At 40.8% G+C, this 21,223-nt stretch overlaps 1 long non-coding RNA gene across 2 annotated transcripts; it reads left to right on the top strand.

Moving 5' to 3' along the window:
• The first annotated feature begins 13,547 nt into the window (after positions 1 to 13,547).
• On the top strand, positions 13,548 to 20,947 carry LOC121085624. 2 transcript variants are annotated; one of them, XR_005827129.1, is made up of 3 exons: positions 13,548 to 13,746; positions 14,027 to 14,107; positions 17,211 to 20,947. It is a non-coding gene; the product is annotated as an uncharacterized LOC121085624 (long non-coding RNA). The 2 variants fall into 2 exon arrangements; XR_005827130.1 differs by lacking the exon at positions 17,211 to 20,947 and adding an exon at positions 15,719 to 16,101.
• Positions 20,948 to 21,223: the final 276 nt, after the last annotated feature.

The following is a 21,223-nucleotide window of genomic DNA, read 5'->3' as shown; positions in this document are numbered from 1 at the left end:
TTTAAATAAGTAAATCTGATGTTGAAATAACAAGGAGCAGAGTTTTAGAGCAGGAATATGGTATTTAGAGTCTTTTTAAGGCTGGATTTGCCAGCACAGAATAAAATAATGTTGTAAATTGCCTGGTGCTAACAGTTACGTATCTCTGTTTTCTCAAAGGAGAACTAACAAGCCTGTCAGTGTTGAAAAGGCATTTGGACAATGCCCTTAATAACACGCTTTGTGTTTTGGTCAGCCCTGAAGTGGTCAGACAGTTGGACTAGGTGATCATTGTAGGTCCCTTCCAACTGAAATATTCTATTGTATTGTAGTCTAGTCTAGTCTGGTCTGGTCTACTCTATTTTAACATTTCCACTGTAATACACATTTTTAAACATTCCAGATATTCTCCCAATTGAGAACTTTAGCACTGGCATATGATCAGGGTTCAGTGCTGGAACCAATAACAATTAGCATTTTCATCAGTGAGCCGGATGACAGGGCAGACTATACCCTTCACATGTGTGTAGATGAAATCAAACTAAGGAGAATGTTTGACATGGTGGAGGGTAGGGCTGTCACTCATGTGGATCTTGACAAGCTGAAGAAATGGCTGACAGGAACCCAAGAAATTTAACAAAGTCAAATACAAGGTCCTGCACAGGGGATAGAATAACCCTGTGAACAAGTACAGGCTAAGGGACAAATGACTAAGCAACAGAAAAGGACCTTGATGTCCTAGCAGATGATAAGTTGAACAGAAGTGAATAATGTGTCCTTGGGTCATGGGGTGTAGGGAAATTGTAGAGAAATGAAGCTGGGTTAATTAACATTGATAATATCCAGCTGTGGGCTGGCTTCAGGGGTTAGGGGTTGGCTGGTGTGGACAAGGTGCAGCTGTGGCTGGCTGCTGCTAAGTAGTTAAATAGCTCTAAGGGGAATGGAAGAGGAGCAGCTGTTGAAGAGAGACCTGGAGGAAGCAGAGAGAGAGAAAGAAAGAAAGAGAGTGCCCCACAGGTAGGAGAGACCAGGAGAAGGATGCAGCAGAGGCAAGAAGCAGAGGGACTGGCCTGAAGAGGATGAAGCAAACACCACCAACAGTAGATGAGCCTTAGAAACCTGTGCTGGGGCAAGGCATGGAAGCTGCTTACTGAAGTTAACCAGGGGTGTGATGGTAAAAGCCTTGTTGCAGCTGGCTGGTTTTGGGAGTGCTGTGGCAATGGAGGGCAAATAACATGCTGGGCTGTTTTAGCAAGAACAAAGATGTCTAGGGAAGTGATTATTTGGTTTCTGGGACACTTCTGGAAAACTATGTTTGGTTTTAGACTTCCAGTTTATACATACATATATCAACAAACTCTAAAAAGTCTAGCTGAGGAGCCAGAGCATATGATGTACAAGAAGATGGTAATTAACTTATTTAGGTTGGCATGAAACGTAAGGATGTGTAGAGGAACTTCTGTCCTCCATTACTTGATAGGGTTTATAGAAAAGACAAATCAAGACTTTTCTTGAAGGTTCGTGGAAATAAGTCAAGAGGCAAAAGATACAAGTTGGTATATGGAAAACTTTGATTAGATATAAGGAAAAAGTTTTTCATCGTAAGGCTGGTCAAATAAAAAAAGCGGAGATCTGGAGAGGCTGCAGTATCTTCAGCCTTGGGGACAAGCAAGGCACAGATAGATGGAGCCCTGAGCATCCCATGTAACCGGACCTGTTTTGAGCAGGGGACTAGAACAGATGGCCTCTAGATATCCCTGCCATTCTGAACTCTCCTGTGATTGCACTCATTAGAAACAAGGTCTGGATGCTTTATGCTGTCTAAATATACCAAAGAAATGCAGGTTAACTTTTTCAAATGTGAGTGCTGGTAGGGCACTTCAAATATTAGGTCAATTAAAGAGTGAGGAAATACTGGTCATAGGAAGCTCAAGCTTGCTTTCAACCACAGCCAGTCCTAAACTCCACCACCTCATTTGTGTTTTCTATATGAGCCAGAAAAAGAGTAACCACACTCCAAGGGCATTCAGCAGCCCAGGGACAGGCCAAGCCTTCATGTCTGGTTTTGCTGGATGAAGCTAAGCTCAGTCCACCAGAAGGTGACTTTCCCAAGGACAGCCTGGGCACTCTGGTTTCAGGAATCGCCTGGTATACAGATGGATGAAAAGAAACAACCAATCTTGTGTTCTGAGCACGTTTTCTGAAGGCCTAGGGCTCAGAGCCATGTTTAACTACAGTACATAAGTTCATGACTTAGCATGGGAATGATCTGTGCAATTTTAAGCATCTAAGCAGTTTTATTAAATATAGCGCTTAAGAATAAGGAATTTTTTTAAGCACTCTGCTAAGCTGGGGCTTTAAAAGCTCATGCCTACGCAGCAGTTATCATGGGATTCAGGAGTGTGTCACAATGTGCTGCTGATGGAATACCATTACCACAGCTATATGTTAAGCCCTGGGGTGTCCAGGTGGCTGGTTATCACTGTGGTTTTGCTTAGAAGCTATTAAAATTGTTAAAGGGCAGTTTTCCTCCTGCCATCGGCTCAATTATATTTCTGTTTTATAGTCTTCATTAAAAGACAAGGTTGAAGATGAACAAACAGAGGAGTCAAGTTTAATGGTGATAAAAAGACACTTGAATATACATTCCTTGAAGAAATTTGGTGTATACTTGATTTAATTTATTTTCCACTAAAACTATCTCCAAGTAATAGCTAATAATTATCACTGTGATGTAGCATACTAGCAAGGCCCTGTGTAGTTCTCTTAGCTGTTTTTTGAAAATGAAATTTGTAGCTACATCACAAAAGAAATTCCATTTCAGCTCGAAACTTCAGCTCACAAGTAGCAATAGTTGGTACATATAAAAAATTACTGCTTTTGCAGATTATTGAGCTGAGTTCTCAGTCACCTGGTGACACTTCTGTGTTGCTGGAGTTGTCGGTTTGCAAGATTCTTTGTTAGCATTAGGAAACCATTTATTTTTAGAGGAGGAAGAAGACTTTTTTTTTTTTTCCCCCTCCAGAAAAATCAAACCCATGCTGACGATGGGTGCTGCTTATGAACCTGATTTTGTACCGTGCACTACTGTACATTCTTATTTAGCTGTGTTTCCACTTGTCAGAACATGGAAATAGGAGTGGTGAGTCTCCAGTTGGGAAGGTTTATGAATGTGAATGAGAAAAGTTTAGTAGGAGAGGGAGTAGCTTTTATTAGCCAACACACATGCCCTTCAACAGGTCTGGTTTTGGTGTTTGATTTTTGTTTGTTTGTGTGTTCTCTCTGTATTAGCTGGTTTGAAAGGCATTAAATTGCTTCAGAATGGGCAGGAAAAATTAGAGAACTGTCTGCAGCATGAACTTCTGTAATCACCCCATTTATGGGCAGCTGGAAGATAGTGCTCCTCTCCCTCCATTCCTGACTTCTTGGCCTTGATCTGTAGGGTGTTCTGGGGAGCTTGGCAGCTCACTGCTGGAATGGCGGGTGAGAGGACACTGGAGTTCCCGATCAGCCAGCTGGCAGAAAAATGGGCAACATGAAAAGTCAACACAATGCCAAAGTATACAGTGGGGCTTTCAAATCAAACTGTTCCCATTATGAAACTGACCCATCAGAAATTTCTACAGCTATCTTGAATTTTACAAGTATCTCCTGATGAAGTCTCCCCAGATCTTTGTCACGTTTTCAGAGGGACACGAAGAGTAATGTTGGGTAAAGTTCATGTGTGAGGTCTCTGGCAGAAGCAAAACAGTAATATCTGGATACCCAGATCTATTTCTTCAACACTGTTCTTTCACTGTACCCTATGATACATCACTATTTAATGACAATTTAAAAGCTTCAATATTTGCCTGGCATCCCTGAAAGGTGCTCAAATTCTGATCTGAGTGCCAAAGGTCATATATTTATCTCTAAAGATAGATTTTAAAAAAACCTTGCACACGCATATAGAGGTACTCTCCAAAAATTACCAGGAAAGAGGACTAACCATCTGCTTCCACTACTACCCCACTAGTAGGGGGTTCCACTAAAAAGGGTCCTATATCCACTACTCCACTACATCTACCTCCGCTGCTCCCTGAGTAACAGGCTTTGAACAGAAGGGTCTAAGAGCTGGGGGTGTCATAGGGAGGTCCAGAGCTGTGTCCTGCCGTCACTGTAAAATGTTGGCATCAAACCCAAAGGTCTCCAAGGAGAAGGAAGAATTGTTTGCTGCTTCCACCTTTTACAACCCAAAGAGGGAATGGCTTTGCCATTTCTGTGTTCTGAAATACGTCCAGATTGAATGACCGTAACAATGAGTGTGATAATGTGGGGGTGGTGGGGGTGATTTTTGGGTTTGAAACAAAAAAAACAGAAGGATATCTGACTTGTACTGAAAACGTTCAGACTGTTAGTTTGAAATTGAACACATAGTTCACTGTTAACTAGAGTACTGGATTCCAGAAGAAATTGTCGGCATGTACTTTTTTCTTTGCCGCATAGGAAATCTGACTTTTTTGCTTGCCTTTATTTTCATTCCAATTTAAATATAATCCATTTCAGAACACTGCGTTTTGCATTTGAAAGAACGTCCAGGTTTCCTTTGTCTCAGGGAGCTATCCCTAAACTCTATTTTACCAGCTGTATAGGTATATTATGACAAAAAGTGAGTATGAACGGTGCATAGAATTGATACATCAATATGAATTTAAGTATCAGAGCAACTTGTATTGAGTTTTTTCTCAGTACAAGGATCAATAACTTGTCTGTTGACAAATTTGAAATGACTGTAAGTGGCAAAAAATCTCATTTTCAGATCTCTGAAAGATGATACTTTTAGTAGACCCATGACTCTGGGTCGTGAGTGTTTGCATGTTACAGACCTCTTCAGTCCCCGCTCTGCAGGGCACTATTGTGTTCGAAATATTTTTACATTGCCGCTGTGCTGCACGCTGTAGTGCTGGAAGCCTGTCATTCAATTTTGTATCAGGAGTCATCATCGCTAAAATATATTCGGGTTGCACATAAATTCAGCTGTTCCTTCAAATTCTGAGTTGGGCTCTAATGAGACCTTAGGTGATGGTAGTAACTGCACTACAGTTGGCATTTCTAATAAGCAGTGTGCTGCATTGACTCGGGTCAGACTGAAAAGACTATAAAAGCTTTCATTTTCTCTAGAACATACTAAGAAAAAGTGTACAGTATTTTATTTTCCGTTGCTCCAGGGTTTGTCTTGATGCCATCCTTAACTTCACCAAATGCAAAACCTCTGGAGAGTCATTTTAATTCTAAAATTGTCCTCAATCTGCTAAGTACTGATGACAATACACAAGTGGTTATTGTCTTAACATCCAAGCAGCCCAAGCAAGATACAGAGCATGGTACCAATGGGTTACGTATTGCTGGAATGGAATCTAAACTATTTGAGCATATAAATTGAAAACTCATTCTGAAGAATTGGCTTTGCTTTCCTAAACCGAGTGTATGGTAAAAACAACCAAGACATGCAGGAGACTTATCACTGGAAATGAATGTAATAATGTAATTCATGCTGTGTAAGGCAGACTTTAGTCTTGATGGATGGTGTTTGGTTGGTATTAAACTCTGTTTTGCAGAATTGGAAATTCGTTAAGGAAGCAAAATATCTTGCCAAAGCTGGCAATGCAAGTGCGTGGTGATTAACAGTGTGCTAGATCATTCACTAACAACTTAGTCAGTCAACACAGCCACCGACTGGTCTGAAAACACCACAAAAGCAGTTTACAGACCCCTTCTAAATTTAATGTAATTGGCAGTGCAATAACCTCATCTTTAACTTAAGCTATTTCTTTAAATGAAAAAAATAGAAAATCCTCACCTAGCTAAGAAGTCTTCCTCCTCTGCTCACCAGGGAAAAAGAGTAATCTCCATTTTCTCTTTGTGCAGAACATTATTCAGGGACTTATTGTGCAATCCTTAACTAACTTTTCATGCAGTCCTTCCTTAAGCAGTTCATTGGGAGTTTTTCTTGGGTGAAGATAATGAGATTTTGCTGACAAGAAAGAAAATGCACTGCATGTTCTGACTAAAAGACGCCCCGTATCTCTGCCAACTCATCTCAATCTTCCAATACGTTAGGGGCAGACATGTCTCAGATCCACTTACCATCCCTTCTGCAGTGATGCCCTCTGTAAGAGGTGGAGATGTGATGGTGGCTTGTGTAGCCCATGGTGTTATCTAACAGTTACTGTTCCCTGGGGATTTTTCTGTTCTTGCCAAAAACAAGGGTAGACAAGGATTAGGTGGTTCCTGTCCACAACAGGTTCCGATCTCAGGACTGGAGGGGTGCAGACAGTTGCAACTTGTTTAAGGGTTTATGAAGTCCTGTGCTGCAATTGGTCATGGTCAGCATGTAGTACCAACACAGGAGAATAAGGCAGTGGTAGCTCCTCTGTCTCCATAGGTGCCCCTAAAAAGAACCCAGTTTATTTTATGCACTCTTTGCTCAAAACCATTTCAGGATGGTGCATGGTGGGAAGGGAACGAGGTTGAGGAAGAGCTGTGTGATCCAGCAGGCTAGGTTCTGGACTTTGAAGCACTTTTTCCTCCCTCTGCTTATTTCTGAAGAACTTTTGGCCAGATTTCTCCCAGAATTCTCCAGACTCATGGGCTGTACTTCTCAAGGTGCACTAGTGATTTGATCACTACCAATATGTAATCCTTCTTCATTTACTTTCTACCTTCCCTAGCCCCAGAAAACCAAGCAAATCCAAGCACTGTGAGCAAGGTTGCGTGGCAGTGGGTTGGAGTTGGGAAAGGCAAGCAATGCTTGATTATTCATATCTAGCTTCTGCTTCTACCAAGGCAAAAGCCATTATCTGAAAAGTTGGAAAAGCAATAATGATACTTTGGGATTTTGTACAAAATGGGTAACTACTTGCACCTGTGAAAATCAGTGTGACATCCTCTGACAGTAATTAACACAAAGTAAACTGGAGCAGGCAAATATGTCAAATGGACGAGTCTCAGACATAGCCTCTTTTGTGTCTTTCCTAGAGTTTACATACTGAAGCCTTTCTGTGAAAATATCATGTCTTAAACCCAAGAGCTGGGAAGAAGCTGGGATCTCCAATGATTCCTATGTGTCTTTTTACCTGAAATAGAAGTTCAGTTGTTGGTTTTTTGGTTTTACTGCCTGAGCCTTCCCCACCCCCACCCCTAATTATGGAACACTTCTTTGCAAGCTATTCAATATTTCTTTTTAATCTTAAACCAAAAGTATAGAGCAAAATTTAACAAGTTTCATTTCAGAAACTTTAAAATGTCAGAATTAAAATATGGCAATCAAAATTGTTAAAATAGACATTTTCTAAATGCTTCACCCTTTAGTTTAATTTCTAAAATCTAGTTAGACTTGACAGGCTTCAAAATATTTATGGGAAAATATTTGACTTTAAGAGGGAAGATACATGATTGTGCCAATACGAATCTTACGAACTCATAAGCTTTCAGTCAAAGCCAATATTGGGCATAAAGTCTTTGAAAGCCTTTAGTGAGATAATGATAAATGATCCTCATTTCACATATAGGGAAAAGAACCATTAGGCATTTGGTCACAAAAGGAACAGAGCTGCCCGAGACAGTTCTGGGGCAGGAGGAGCACCAAAGGCAACCTTCAAGCTGAGCGTGGGCTGGGACCCCTTGTGAGACAACGGGACTCTTGCAGGACTGAGCTGAAGCCTATGAGATTATTCTTTGCCATTTCAGTTGATTTAAATACATTAGCTGTAGGGTTTTAACTGCTTAATTTGTTACTGTCATGGGGCAGACAGCAAGTGAAATCAAAGCACTGCAAGGATTTTTTTTTTCCTCTTTCTCTCTTTTAAATTGTGATTCTTTTTAAATTAGAGTTCCCCAACAAGAGTACAGTCTTAACTCAAGCTAAATGTAACTGTCCCATATAATACAGAAAGCACCTATTTTACATCTGAAGTTGGTTATGAGATCTTGAGTTGAAATAATTTCTGGTTAAGTAGCCCTTCTGGAATGATAAAAGGGGTGTAAAATGCTGCCCTCATGACTTAGGCTTAAATATCACGGCAGTTCTGGCCAGTGTGCAGCAACTAACCAGGGAAAGAAATTTAAGGTGTCCTTCACTCCCATACAAGAGAAGAGCATTCCCAGGAAACATCTATCAGAGTTGAGAAAGACTTGAGAACCAGGGCTTTATTTGGGAGCTCCATAATAGATTAATAGATCTGGCTGTCAGGAAGATTCCCTTGAAACCAGCATAAACTTTTCTCATGGATTCCCATTGATCCTATGTATGCCTTTCTTGCCTCGCTGTGTATAATTCCTCTTTCCTCACTACAATCACATGCTTATTGCTAGTCATGTTCCTCATTATTCATTCCCTCCAGGATCACACACAAAATTGAGCTCCTAATTCCTTCTAAATGGGCTTTCCCATCCATTTGTAGTTCTCACTGATATTTTTTTTTTGTTGTTGTTTTGTTTTGTTCAATGGGAACTTCAGTACCTGTGCTGCAGTTTATGGACAAAAACCATCAAGCTAATACTCTTGTTTACCTCTGTTTTGGTAGTTTGGGAAAGTTTGGACAGTGCAATGGAACCCTGTACAGCTTGCTTTCAGCAAAGAGCAGAACAGGCACGTCAATTCAAGTAATATACCCTTAGCTGCCGACTGACCTTTGCATTTGTTTTGCCATTCCAAGTATTACTCTTCGCTTACAGAAAAATAGAGCATTTCATGCTTTTGACTATTTTACCAACATTGAAAAAAAAATAAAACTAAATATTAATGATTAATGTGCATGGAAAACATCTGGGTTTTGTAGAATATTCACTTTTGGGCAAGCATCCAAATCCTAAAGATTTTGGGGATATATATAAACAAAATTTAAAAAGTGAAAATTTTAATTGTTTTAGGGAGAGGGATTAGCAGACATGAGGGGGACACAACATTCTCCAATCAGTTCTAAGCTTCATTTTCATCTGTTTCTAATCTTTGTGAATTATCTCTCCATTACCTCTGTTATATACCCAAGCAGGATTTAGAGTTCTGTGATTATATCCCTAGATACATGATTTCCTTGATCATTAATAACAGCATCACTGCCTTACAGAATTATTCGACAAAGCAAATAAATACACACTTAACCCCGGTTCTGGTGGACATCTTTAAGACCTGGATATTCAGGCTCTGCCACCTTGGAGTCTCATAACACTACCCGGGGTTGTAAGAGTTTCTTTTCATAACAAAGTCAGTGCTTCATGCCCTGCGGGACACAAGGATTTGATACACTCTGGTGCTCATATTTCTCTTACTTACCTCTTCAACTTGTCACTATCGTAACTCTTGCTCTGGTCTGTAGGCAGATCTCAAGTCAATTAATGCCTCCACATGCAAAGGAACCCATGATAGAGAGAAGTGATTTGTGTTGTTAATAACTTGAAGGAAGTAAAATAACCTTCTGTGGTCTTAGGTACCAATCTATGGAACAAATGTTTAATGTTTCTTCTGTCCCCAGAGAAAGATGGTCTCTCAGGTCTCCAGTTTCCCCAAGTGGAATCTGTTTTGCCCATGATTGTAATTGCTGAGTGATCTCCTTGTTCTTATCTTGACCCATGAGCCTTTCGTTATATTTTCTCTCCCCTGACCAGTTCAGGAGGGGGAGTGATAAAGCGGCTTGGTGGGCATCTGGCATCCAGCCAAAATTAGCCCACCACAGAGACAAGCAGAAAAAAGTGCTTGCAGTGATGATCAGATGGACCTGAAGCTTAATAGGCAGTAGTTTCCTTCCAGTTTCATTTGGTTTTGCCTGGATTCATGTAGCTTTCATTTTCCTTCCTTGTATTTCTAGACAGAAGTTTTGATGAGAAATGTAGACCCAGATACAACCTGCCAAGGAATTTGCATTGATTTAAGACCCAAACCCAGCTTGTGTTATTCAGATGAAAAAATAACTACTCTCATCTGCAGAGTAGACCAAAAAGGAAGCTTTTTGCCAAAGTTAGAGTTTGATTTAAGCAGGTTGTGGAAGCTTGGGTCCTGAGGGTTAGATCTGCTCTCCAAGAAGCCTTGCAATCTCAATACTGAGTTAACATATGTTGAAACTATGAATTTTTTAGTATTGCTGCTCTGTTGCCTCCATGTAAATAAAAGCTCATTAGTTTTATGATACAAGTAAATCCTACTCATGCCAGTGGAGCTGATCAAAGACTTTGACACCTACAGAGCAGCAAAGGAAAGCAGAACAAGCCATCCATTTTTAACATCATTTACTGAGGAGCTTGGGAACAAAGTGGATGCTAACCTCATTATAGCTGGGCCTGACAGGCCAGGGTTTGGGTAACGCTCAGGTCAATGTTGTTGAATCTAGAAGCAGCTATGACTTGAAAGATGTTTTTTGTCCAAGCTGGCAGTGTGGCAGTGGGCTATTCTGTGTATTTCCAGCCTATTCTAGTCCATGGTGTTTTGACATATACATTGCACACAAATATTACGATGGCCAGTGTGAACCTCATTAGCATAAAATTTTAAAATGGACTTTTCAATAGAGTAAGTAGAGATGCTGGGTATCAAAGATCTCAGGAATGGCTTTTTCTTGCACTTTGACTTTTAGTGAGTTTTTTCCTTACTTCTACAATTGTAATACTAAAATACAATTTTAACACTAAACAGAAATTTTTGGGTTTATATAACTCATTTTAAAAAAGAAATGGTAATGTCTCTAAGTTACTCTGTCAAGTAATATATCATAGAATTATTTAGGTTGTAAAAGACCTTTAAATCATCAAGCCCAACTGTTAACTGCCAAGTCCACCACTAAATCGTGTCTCTCGGCATCACATCTATGTGGTTTTTAAATACCTCCCCGGGCAGCCTGTTCCAATTCATGACCACCCCTTCAGCAAAGAAATTTTTCCTAATATCCAACCTAAACCCCCCCTGGTGCAACCTGAGGCTGTTTCCTCTTGTCCTATCCCTTGTTATGCGGGAGAAGAGGCAGACCCCACCTGCCTGCAACCTCTTTTCAGGTAGGTGGGGAAAGCAATAACGTCCCCCCTGAACATCCTCCTCTCCAGACTAAACAACTTGGCTTGTTTCTCTTGTAGTTCTGGTATTACTCAGCTGTGCAATCTATGGGAGGGTGTGACTGAATGTTGGAAGTCCTGAGTTCTGCTCTCACATGGTTTGCGTGTGATCTGAGAGAGCCGCACCACCATCTTGAGCTCCGTGTTCCCTACTTGTAGGGTACAAGTTGGTCACAGTGATGTTAAACTCCTTTATCAAGTGCTTTGGACAAGATACATCTCAACATTACGTGTTTAGAATGTATTTGTCCACATGAACCCTCCCAGTATAGTCAGCAGCACTCTAGTCACTGCAGCTAGTGAAGTTTAGAATGTGATTCACCTGGAAATAATGTTTCCACCACAGAACGAGATCAGTCCCCATTCAACTTTTTTAGCTCCAGCCATCAGCTCTGCCCACACTGTAAGTAAAGTCTAAAGTTGCTCACCGAGATGAAGACATTTACATGGTATGTCCCCACATCCAATTAAAAATCAGTGTTTAAGTGACTATATTAGTAAAACAGAATGAGCAAAACCTTAAAGCTGTTTGGAGCACAGGCTATCCTTTGGTACACCTGGACAGTCCCTAGCACATCAGCGATACAAGTAGAGCTCTCAGACTGCTGTAATATGTACTGGTTTCCTTTATGGAGAATTGCCACACTGAATTTTTATATAGTTTGTTCTAATCACAGCTTGAAATGAATGTATTGTTGGATATCCGGATCGAAAATCATTGAAAAAATTTTGTTGGAGAGGATTTGGGGAGCTCATCTGACCTACTACTCTATGCAGACTGGTGCCAACTCCAAGAGTACATTAGGTTTCACTGGACCTTCTCCAGTCAAGTTTTAAATATCTCCAAGGAGACATACGCTGTAACCAGTGTTTCTCAGGGTAACATTCCGGTGTTCAACCATGCTCACTTGGAATTTTTTTTTCCCTCATGTCAGAATTTCTCTAGGGGCAAACTGCAACCACTGCCTCATCTTTCCCTTAGCACCTCTACGAAAGGGTCTGGCTCCACCTCCTCTACTTCTTATTGTTGTGTACTTGGTCTTTCAATATAATTTACATTCAGTCTCACTGTAAGATAGACTTTATTTTCATTTATGGAACAGGCATGATCTTAGTTAATAATGTTCATATTTTCAGGGTAATAAAACAGTACAGTGATAGATTGGAAAAAACCAGACATTTTCCACTGACAAATATGTCTGAATAAGTATCAGTGAGTTTCAGGCTTCTGTTGAAAAGGTTTCTTCCATCAAGGCATTTTAAAGACTATCCGTGTCAGCTTCTATAGGAGACGTTGCTGATGGTAACAATCACCTATGGATTTTCAGCATGGATACTTCAGAAATTACTGAGCACTCCTTAATATTTTTGTTCTTTCTGATATTTATGAAAATCGGTGAACTGTGAAACGAAGAAAGAACTGGTACAAAGGGTCAGTATCTTTCCCTGTTATCTGCAGAACTAGGCTCAGATGAATCAACTAACAAAGGAATTGAACTCATGTAATTATTTTTCGTTATGAAACCTTAGCTGTTGCAAATGAATGAAGTAATCTAAATTACTGATTCAAGCCATCCTGAAAGCATCTTCATTATGAAATGGGAGACAGATAAAATAATATAGCAAAAAAACACACTTTCCCCGCTATATAGAGATGCGCTGTGATGCTGAAAAGTGTTTGCAAGGCAGTCCCAGGTTTTACCCAATCTCTTGGCTGTTGAGGCACTTATACTACTAAATAAAACAAGCTAGAACCTTCTGCTATGAATAACCTTCCCCACAAAAACAGGGTGGCTGTAACCAGTCTGCCTGCTGGGAATGGTCCGTGGTACATACTGTTTTTCATACCATTCCAGTCATTGTTGGTTGACCCAGAGCAAATATAGCCTAGAGAGCATGTTAGCAAGTAAAAAGCACAAATAATCATGGATTAGTTCTCGAACCTGAGACCTGGTCCTGTTTATTTACCGTTGTATAAATGTCTTTGAGTATTCAGGGAGCTGCCCTTGCCTTCTGACAAGTCTGGAGACATTCTTTTCATTTCCAAGGCTTTCAATACTCTTAATTCTGATAGACAATCATAGGACAATGAATCATTGGCTTTCTTTGTCATCACATAAATTGCAAAGCTGTGGTTTAATACACATTCCCCCATTTCGCTGATGCAGCAGACAGCAGGATTTAGGACATGTCAGACCTTCATCACAGCATTACCTGTCAGATGGGTCTTTCTGCCAAGCCACGTAAGTAACTTTAAACCTAAAAACTTTCTTACCAGAAACAATACAGTATTTTCTTCCCAGACGAAGCGCCATGTGTTGCCTTATTTGGGTGAAGTCAGACTGACGTTTTTACTAGCCCACTTCCACGCATATTCTGAAGTCTTCAAACAAATGTGTTTCAACACTGATAAAATGGCAGGAGCAGATGATAAGCAGGTCCTGGGTTACACTGAAATGTGCATTCAGACACTGAAGCTTAAACTGTGTACTACCAGTAATTCTACATACTGTACGGTCTCATAAACAACAAAACCATATGTGTTACGGGTGGGAGCAAGAGGTACAGCTCTGTTGTTGGGATTCATTAAGTAGATATTTGCTCTCTTGAAACGAGTTGGCAACTTCCACTTGATTTCTACTTCAGTATTTGAAAGAGCTGTTTTCCTCTGAGCTTTACATGTTTCATGTAAGTATTTCTAGAATGAATTCAATGTGTTAGGAGTTTTATACTTGGAAAAAGCTAAAATGAAGGTAATTGCTCTGAGAATTTGGGGCTTTAGTCTGGGTTTAGTTTTGGATGGCAAAGCAGTCTCCAGAGATATTTAGTGCTAACGCTGACCTGTGTGTGACTGCAGTTTATTTAAAATACTACTCTAAATGCAAACCTTTTCTGTACAGTCACAGCATTGCTTTAAATTCCAAGTACTTGCCAGTAGCTTGATTATCTGTTTCAATATTTTTTGTAGAAATTCAAGCTAGCCTGACTGGTCTTTAATTCTCTGGCTCAATTCTTCTGGCCTTTTTAAGAGACGTTCTGCCTGAACTAGGTAACTATGTTCAAATTCACTGACACTGAAGCATGATTATTTCTGTGCTGGCTGCTCTGCTTGGGGGTGGGAAGTGCAGTTGCAGTTGCAAGGAAACCAAGTCTGGAAGGTCTTGGATTATGGGCATAGATGAGTGAGCTCCTACCTCTGTGAGAGATCCTGGCTATCCATGGAGCTATCCAGAGGGTGACCTACACTAGGAGTTGGCACTGACATCCTCCTACAAAGGAAATTTTCCTGATAAACTAGTTCAGGATCACCCTCCTCCGAGTTAACTTAAGTAAATAAAGGTAACGTGTGATAAAATGTTCAAGTCGATGTCCAGACCCCGGTACCAGGAGTAGGACTAAAGGTCCCACTTTGGGGGTGGGCTCGCTCAGCTGCAGAACGGTGAGCCAGTCACCAAAACAGGATTTGTAACCTTCATGCTCACACGGACTATGGGTAAGAAAGAAGGAAGGCAGAAATGCCCAAATCCTTCACCAAAGACAAGTAGATTTTCAATCCAGAAGAGCTCAAAGGTGATCTTTACTGACTGCAAGACTGTGAATGCCAGAGCCAGTTGTCTAGATCTGTAATGGGGATTTTGTGAGATCCTGTTAATCTGGAAAGGCCTTTTCTGTGTAGGAAACGTCAAAGCTGCATTTTCCTTCATGTAACCTGGATGGTCTGCCTTTGTTGATGATATCAATACAGTAACTGTCTTGTCACAGTCTTCAGGACAGAGACAGAGGTTCTCCACCATATAATGGTAACCCTCAAATAAGAATAATCAAGATACAAGAAAACTTCAGTGATGACACATGGTCAGTCTTTCATAGACTTAAGAGTGTTGATTTCATAACTATAAAACTTTTAGAGGTAAGAAATTGTACTAGTGCATGTTACGATGGAGGGAAGACACAGTCACTCAATATGAGTGATCAGCAGACTTCGTTTATCGTGCCTTACAGTCACCTTTTATGCCTTGTTATAATTAGCTCATACATATTACAAAAGTTAGGCTCATTATTGGTTAGTTGCCTAAATACCAAGCCCGCCCCTAGTTTCTCTTCTGTAGTTATCTGTTCCCACCTGCAACATTCTTTTCCCACCGCAATCTTCCTGTTATTGTGTAACAAGAACAGCCAAAGACAGTGTATTTTGCTTTACTTCAGATAAGCTGAGAGCGATGTGCATTTTTGTCCAGCCAGCTGGACTATGTCTATGTGACCCTTTTCAGCTAGCCAGTTATCCACAAGTGCACACAAGATCTTTTCTTCCAGGCTGCTTTTCTACTTCCTTCTTATGCAGCTTCTATACCTAAAGAAATGTGATGTGGCTGCTCTATTGCAGGTGAGCTGATCCCCAAACAAAGGCAGAGCTTAAAGCACTCCAGCGTCCAAAGGCAAAGGGGTGCCTTCAGACTGCAAACCAGGATTTAAATATCTCATGTCTATGTACATTTTTTACGGGCTGAATGGAAAACTGGAATGAAAAGCAGTCTCAAAGCTCTACTATTATTAAGATGTTGTTGAGAAGTGTTAGATAAAGCCCTGTTGTCAGAGAAACTCCTAATTATGCGTACAAGACCAAGGACAATAGAAAGATTTACTACTTCATTTTACACAGGTGATCAAAGATAATTAAGCAACTTGCCCAACATCTGGATAAGCAGAACCGAACACGGATCTCGTGTACAAGGCCATCCATCCTTCCCCAGGTTTCTGTGACTCAGACCTTTTGCTGCTCTCCAACCCACGCAACAGTGCTGCTGATTCAGAGGGACAAGTGAGCACAGGCTGCAGGACAGCAGTTCCCACAAACAAATGGGATCCACCCAGCTGGGATGGCAGCAATGAGGAAGCTGAGGAAGGATTAAGGCCTCTCAGTGTCCTCACCCCTGTAGGAAATTAGCTTCAACTTCACAACACAATGGAGCCAGCATCTCCAGCTTAGTTGCCCAGAGCAGCTGTGGGTGCCCCATCCCTGGCAGGGCTCAAGACCAGGCTGGACGGGGCTGGGAGCAACCTGGTCTGGTGGGTGGTGTCCCTGCCCATGGCAGGGGGGTTAGAACTAGATGGTTTTTAAGGTCTCTTCCAACCCAAACTGTCCTATGATTCTGTGATCTCCATAGAGCCCATGCCCCAGTTCTCTGTGACCTCCTGCAAAGGGGGGTAAGTTGTAGATCACAACCATATAACACAGGTCTGAGGCATGGGAACCAAATTCATTCTAATTTAGCAGCCAGAGTAAGGTTCAGAGGCATAAAAATCCTTGCATTTGCTTTTCTCTGCATAATTCCTCATCTTTAAAACTGGGATAATGCTGACCTTCCTCACACAGGGGTTAAGAGAAATCCATTAATGTTTGTGCCTTGAAATGAAAGCTAGAAGGTTAAATGGTTGTTGTTTGTGCCAGTAATTCATCACACTGGGCATAAAATTAGACTTGACAGTGACCTTTCCTTTCCTAAAGTCATCTTTTGGGCCGCACTCTGGTATCTCTTTTTCTGGCATAATTCCAGTATGCATACATCCATAACAGCAGAACTCTGGTAGGTTTGCAGTGGTAAAAACTAATCAGAACATTTGCTCTCTTTTTTTTATATTAACAACTTATTAATCAGATATCAAAGCTTATGCAAACAGCTCTTATTATTAATCAGCTATCAAAGTTTATGCAAATCTCACCAGACAAATATTTTTTATTGCTAGCATAAAGCTGATGATAAATTAATTGTCCCTCATTTCCATAAATGTATCCAACAGTAGAATATCTTTCCTAGGTAATGCAATTGCCTATTAATTATTTCCAAGTCTTTCTGAAAATGAATGTAAGAGGACAAAACAAAGAAATTTATGTACATACAACAATATAGGGGAAATTTTCCCTTGCACTGATATAGACCTTTATGATATCTGCATCAGCTACAAATTTTCAGGCTTGTAAGAGTAATTATGTCTCTTGGCTCCAACTCCTGTCATAAATGAAGCTTTATTTTTATGTACGCTTTCACAGAGAAAAGTATTATCAGCAAATTCCTGAGTTAGTGAAAAGCTGGTACATACATACGTATGCATACAGCTTTGCCAAATACTCTCCTCCAGGTTTTTTTTTGCAGAGGCCAACGTGGGACAAGATCACTGAAACTTCTGCAAAAAGGCCACAGCCTGTGACTCTGTTCTTTACGTGCTGGAGAACTGAACTGTTGGGTTTACTCACATCCAGAGCCAATCTCTCAAACATCTCCTGTCTTAAAAACACCACCTTAAATCTTTGCTTTTTGTAAGAATTGTGTCCTGAGTTGCCTAGTTGCAAAATCTTAGTGAAGACAAAAGATTTGTAGTGCTACTTCAATGTAGGTCCCCATAGATGAGGTTTATGGCAATTAGATAAATGAATCTGAAATTACAAGTATTTTGTCACTTATTAGCTCAGATTTAATGATCTTGATTAGTAAGTACCTCTTTTTGCATTGAAGACAAACTCTGAGACACTGTACTAGAAGACGGTGATGCTAGAAGCATAGATTAAAAAAAAAAAAATTAAACAATGGAAGACAATGATGCATCATGTTGAAAAGGCAAGATCCCAGATAATTTTTGCCCATGGTCATAAACTCTAGAGCACCTCCATTTACATCCTTCTGTCAAGAATTTGTGCTACAAGTCATTAGCCAAAGTGGTCTTTCATTTATTCTCTTTATTTTTTTTCAACATATTTTTCCTGAAAGCTATGACAGAAGAAAAAGAAACGCCTGTGTCACCTCTATTGGACGTGTCTATTTCAAATGTCCTGCTGGTTGGCTCACTTCAGGTATGGATAAGTTGAAAGCACCATATGAAAACTCTCTACATTTAGCTTTAATTTCTTTCTTTCTTTCTTTTTTCTCTTTTTCTTTTTTTCTTTCTTTCTTGAATACATTTCCTCAAGTTCAGCAACTTCTAGAATCTCTCAGCTTTAAAGTGTCACTAGTCTGTAAAAAACTAGAAATTTTAATATCCTGGACATCAGTTTGACCAGTAGCTCTCTGTTGATAGGAGAGAGATCAACCAGCCGTTCACAGGCATCAGACAAAAGGATTCAAACCCTCCCCCATCAGAGACTGGTCGCCGCCAGCATTCCCCCTCCCCTCGTCAAAGGAAGGAAGCAATTGCCTGGAGCTGGGAGAGTCATTCAACAGACTGAGCTCCTCTGGCCCTTCTGAAAAATACCTGGAGACAGCCAACAGTTCGAAACAACAATATAAATAGGGTGTAGCATGTTGACAGAGCCAGGATTGGGAGCAAAGAATACAGTCGCATTTCCCTGCTCTTGCTTTTAGTAAAATGAGCCCTCGGGAACTGATACGAAGTGCTGACTTCTACCATCTCTCTCCCTGCAGCCAGTTTTACTATTAAAAAGCACTTTGCTGCAGTTATATTCAATGAAGGTGACAAACCACTGAAAATTATAGCAGATCAGAGGTCCCAAGTGGAGCAAAGATTCCAGTTGTGCCTGTGGCCCCACAGGGCTCTGATATGCAGGGATGTGCCCAGTTGCTGGTAGCTCTGTGAGGGTGGCAGGCTGTCTCCATACGATGAAACTTTGTGAGAGTTTCTAGGCTGGCAGCTCTGGAAATGAACCTGCAATGGAGGAAGAGTGCTCATCCACACCAATGTGGATACCACTGTGGTATCATTCCTGTTTCTGCATGTGGGTGTACAACTAACACTGCCAAAAATTGTGTTGAGACCTATACTGAGCCCCAGAAACTTCTCACTGGTACTCATCAAAATCTCTCCTAGGCAGCACAATCCATCTGAAATCTCTGTGTACTCCCTCTTGGATGAAAGTAGGCAAATGAAATGTTAATTGAGTTGCAGGAGTGACTACTCTGAGGTCTAGGGCCGCAGGTGGTTAACAGTATCAATAGCTACATGCTACCAATATAGACTCCACCTATGGAGAACATCTATAGCCACCGGAAAGTCAAGTCTCTTTTCTTCCTGCCTTTGTTTGAAAACTGAGGTATGTCTCTACTATTAAATTCAATAGTGGCAGGGAGCATTTGTGGGTAGTCAAAGTCATTGTCTCTACTGCTGAATTGCTAGAATGGAGCCCAGCGTGGCTGCAGTTGGGGTTGGAGACACAGCCCAGGAGGTATCTCAGGCCCGTTCCCAACAGGCACTTTGGATGTCACTACCCTGAGCTGAATGTTAACAGAGTTTAATAACACGAATGTCTGTTTTTCCATGCTCCAGTGCCAGAGAACAATCCAGACATATTTAATCTCTTAGAATAGATGTAGCTCAAATTTCCCAGGGATGAAATGATAATAACAAAAGAGATCAAGAATCCATTTTACATATTATGTCAGCAGACTGTGTCGTGCATGATCTTAAAATATAATGTGCACTTCAGTGCTGGCAATTATATATCTCAGTGTAGAAATCTCACTTTTTGTAATTAATGTTGCTCCATTTTCACTGGGAAATAAGATTCATGGATGGAATGGAGAAGCCTTAATGAATCAATGTCACAGTGTTCAAATGCCTGAAAAACCTCCTCCTTTATGGCAGTGGCAGAAGGTAGAGTGGTATAAATGATACGAGCAAGTAATCCCATCACAACCTGACAAGTCCCTGTGTATCAGCAGGGCTGAGGTAACTGATATTCAGCCCATCCCTTTTGAAATAAACCCCACAATTGTTTAAAATCCCTTTACGCATACTGATTCACTGATCTGCCCAGAGATTCATGTCTTGATAGAAAACTAACAACCAGCAGTTAATAAAAAAAAAAATAAAATTGTAAACCTTCAGAGGTGGTTAAGCTAAAGTTTTTAATCTCTTGACCAGTACGCTAAAAGATGCTAGGTACAGTTAGTGTTCTGCTAAGAACTGGGAGATCGTTAGTCTAATCTGGCTCTTTAAAGTTGTTTGTCCATCGTGGGCAAGCAGTCGTTCTTTGCTTGGTGCAACGCTTGTGTTCAGCTGTTTAAATGTTAAGGGGTCATGGCAAAAGTGTATCACCCACAAAATACATGGGCACTCAGGGAAGCTACCTCGAGGCAGTCTGAGATTTTGCAGTGCGCAAGCTGCCCCTCTGGAACTACAGGCAGTGGGCTTTCTCATGAAATGTGACATCGCTTGGCTGGCTCTGTGGGGTGACACGGGGCAGTATCTTGCATGTGACACAGAAGAGCTGAATCTGTGGCGGATGGAAGCACAAGAGGAAGCAGCTCATTCTGACTCGCTGTTTGTTTCAAAACTGGGAGATGATAAGTTGGCTTCCACTGAGTTATACACACGTACTGTGGCAGGGAAGAGCTGCTGAAGAAAAGTGAGCGAAATTGGGAAGCTTGATGGAAGAAGTGGTCTGGCGGGTAGCCTGCTGGTTGCACGGCATAGCCAGATCACTGAAGAAGTTGGCACCTGAGTGTTTGATGTCGGATAAAGAAAAACTTGTGGTTTTGGCTCAGTCCCCACTCGGGTTCAAGGTGGTGTTTCCCCGGCAGTCACAGCCAAGGATGCAGATAGCACGGGATTAGGACTCCAGCTGTAGTTGTAATCATTGACCTGCAAACACCAGAAGAGAGTGGTAACACTGCTTCTGTCCACCTTCACCAGCTCGGCTCTAAAAATCATTTGAACTGAAGCCATGAGTTTCTGCTTGTAAATGTGCATAAAGTGCTGTTTAAGAGTTTTAAAAAAGATTTGAAAGTTGTGGGTTTTTAAAGTTATTTTTAAAAATTCACAAAACTCAGTTCTCAGATAATTTAGATAAAATAAAAGAGTTCAAGATGAGTAGACCTGCCAGTTTGAAGGAATCTTTTGTTAGAAAACTAATTTACAGAAATAAAGGGCTCAAAGTTCACCAAGAGGATCAACTTTCATTTTGACTTCAATGTTATTGTTACAAAAAAGCAAAGGCAAGTCTGATTGACAGCATGTGCCACATTGATCCCATGGGCATTTAGGTATATAGGAAACCAGCTGCTGATGGTATGGGGGACGGAGGGAAGGAAATTTGGGGTTTAATGCAAATATATCCATCAGAGCTTTTTTTTAAAAAGAAAACAAACAGTCATTTTTTCAGCTTGAGCCCAAACCAGGACCTTAGGGGTTTGCTAAATGTTCAGATACCACCAGC

This window comes from Falco naumanni, chromosome 3, assembly GCF_017639655.2.
Source record: "Falco naumanni isolate bFalNau1 chromosome 3, bFalNau1.pat, whole genome shotgun sequence".
Lineage (NCBI taxonomy): Eukaryota > Metazoa > Chordata > Aves > Falconiformes > Falconidae > Falco > Falco naumanni.
This window is presented reverse-complemented; position numbering and strand designations above follow the sequence as displayed.